Raw genomic sequence first — 2,800 nt, 5'->3', positions numbered from 1 at the left:
TTTTTTTTTTTTTTTTGGAGAGGTTTTTGCTATAGTGCGCATGCACTCTCCAGAAAGACAGACGGAGAAACATAGATAGAAAGCAAGAAATCAAAGAAATCACACACACACACACACACACACATACACTCAGGGGAAATGGTCATGCAGCAATCTCGTCTTCTCCATTCTCCTCCCAGGATCCTGGGGACACAAGCACCTGCACCTGGCGTGTGTTTAAGCCACCGGGTCCAGGACTCGTATCGTGGTTGACTGCATGGGAGTCCATGCAACATAGCCATTATGCCAACTGCTGTTCCTGCCTTTGGTATTGTTTAACTCCAATATCTGTTTGTTAGTTTATTTTTGTCTTGATGGTCTTTCTTATGCTGAGAGTTGGTTTCTGAAATACCCACCAGTAAATGCAGCAGATCCTATCTCTCCCTGAGTTCTAGAAGTCTCTGTTTTACATATTTAGGTGCTCCATCGTTGGGTGAATATATGTTTGTAGTTATATCCTCTTCTTGAATTGATCCCTTTAAAATATATAATGACCTTTTTAAAATCATTGTTTTACATCTATTTTTTCTGCTATCAGAATGGAAACACCTTCTTTTTTCAATTACCATTTTTATGGAATAAATTTCTTTTTCCTGCTTTGCACTCAGTCTATGTATATCCTCATCTGTGAGGTGGTTTTCCAGTAAGTAACATATAGTGGGTTCCATTTCCCCCCCACCTTTTCAATGACTGAAACATAAAACATCTAAAACCGCAGCTTCTGGAAGAACCGCTTGTTCTTGCCTGTCTTGTACCTCTCTTCGTACTTGACCTTTGCCTGCTGCCGGGCCTTGAGTTTAAGAGCAGGGTCTCTGAAGACATCCTTGTTGACCACAGTTTTGTCCAAGGGAACATCCATAGGGTACCTTGTGGGCATGAGATGATTGTAGTTATAAACCTTCACAAAAGACTTGATCTTTGACCTCTTGGCGATTTTCTCCTTGTCCATGGCAGCTGTCACTTTGCGGGGATAGTGGTCAATTCCAGCCACAAGAGTGTGGCTGTAGGGGCGATGTGAGGTGTCATCATCAATGTTCTTCACAAGGACGGCTTTGCATCCAGAGTAGCGTCAGGCCAACACCAGCACCACTTTCCTGGGTTTTATGAACTTGCCCATTTGGATGGCAACCACCAGGGCCAAGGGAAGGGGTGGGTTCCATTTTTTAAATATATTCAAGCAGTCTTTGTATTTTGATAAGGAAGTTTAATAGTTTACATTCAATGTGATTATATGAAAGTACAAACTTATGTCTGTCATTTTGTTGTTGCTTCCTGGTTGTTTTGTGCTTTCCTTTTTTTTCTTTTTCTTTTCTTTCTTTCTTTTTTTTTTTTTCTTGACATTTTGTAGTTTGCTATGATGTTAGTGTTTAAATCTTTTTTTCTTTTAGATTTGTGTGATGGCTTTACTGGTGAATTTTATACCTTTATATGTTTTCATAGTGATATTTAATTTCTTTTCATTTTAAGATGTAGAACTCCATAAGACTTTTTTGAAGTGTTGGTTTGGTATTGGTAAATTCAGTTTTTGCTTATCTGTGAAAGATTTTATTTCTCTTTCTATTCTAAAAGATAGTTCTGTCAGGTATAATATTCTTTGCTGAAAGCGTGTGTGTGTGTGTGTGTGTGTGTGTGTGTGTGTGTGTGTGTTTCAGAATTTCTAGTATGCTATGCCATTACCTCCTGGCCTGTATAAGTTTTCTACTGAGATGTCTGCTGTTAGTCTAATGAGTTTTTTTGTATAAGTAATGTGATGATTTCCTCTTGCCGTTTTTAGGATTTTACCTTTTTTTTTTGACATTTTGACTATGAAATGTCTTGTTTTACATATATTCAGCATGCTTTGGATTTTCTTAATGTAGTTATCTGTATCTCTAGATTTGTTAATTTTTCAGTTACTATTTATTCAAATGTGTTTTCTTTGATCTTTCCCACTGCTTCTCCTTCTGGAATTCCCATTATGTGAATATTTGATTACTTAAGAGTGTCCCACATTGTTCGGACCAGCAGTTAGCATAATGGCTATGTCGCTGGACTCCCATGTAGTTGACCGTGGTTTGCGTCCCGGGCCCAGTGGCTTAAACTCACACCGGGCGCGTGTGCATGCATGCCCAAGATCCCGAGAGGAGAATAGAGGAGAAGGGATTGTGACATGGCATCCCCCCAGGGGGTGATTCTCGTTTTCTCTGTCTCTCTCTGTCTGGTGAGCGCATGCACCCTCTCTCTGTCTGGTGAGCGCACGCACCCTATAGAGAAAACCTCTTCAAAAAAAAAAAAAAAAAAAAGATTGTCCCACATTGTATGTATGTGGGACATACAATATGGCTAAAGCCATTTTTCTTTCTTTCTTGACTGACTGGGTTATTTAAAAGTTATGTGTTAAAATAAAAGTTTCTTTATTTGGCTTACTCTAGATCATTGATGCTTTCTATAGGATTTTATATTTTCTGTATTAAATTACTAATCTCCAAGATTTTTGTTTGTTATCTTTAAGATGTTGATCCCTTTACTGAATTTCTCATTCATATCATATGTTGCCGTTCTGATTTACTGGAATTGTCTTAATTCTTTAGCATGTATTAGAGTTCATTATAATAATCTGAATTTTGTAATTGTGATTTCTGTGATTTTCCATATTTTTTCAGCTATTAGAATTATTTTGTCCCTTTGGAGGAGTTATATTTCTTTTTTCTTTAACTTTTTTTGTTTCATGTCCTGTTTTTAGAGTTTCTAGTAGAACATTCACTTTTTTGTGTTTTCCAGA

The 2,800-nt window shown here is 37.5% G+C and overlaps 1 pseudogene; it reads right to left on the bottom strand.

Annotated features, from left to right (window-relative positions):
- Nucleotides 1-745: 745 nt before the first annotated feature.
- LOC102480884 (60S ribosomal protein L27 pseudogene) lies at nucleotides 746-1,156 on the bottom strand (annotated as a pseudogene).
- Between the last annotated feature and the right edge of the window lie 1,644 nt (nucleotides 1,157-2,800).

Source organism: Tupaia chinensis, unplaced genomic scaffold, assembly GCF_000334495.1.
Source record: "Tupaia chinensis unplaced genomic scaffold, TupChi_1.0 Scaffold149851_1, whole genome shotgun sequence".
NCBI classification, from domain to species: Eukaryota; Metazoa; Chordata; class Mammalia; order Scandentia; family Tupaiidae; genus Tupaia; species Tupaia belangeri.
The sequence above is the reverse complement of the archived record's forward strand: the minus strand, read 5'-3'. Positions and strand labels throughout refer to the sequence as shown.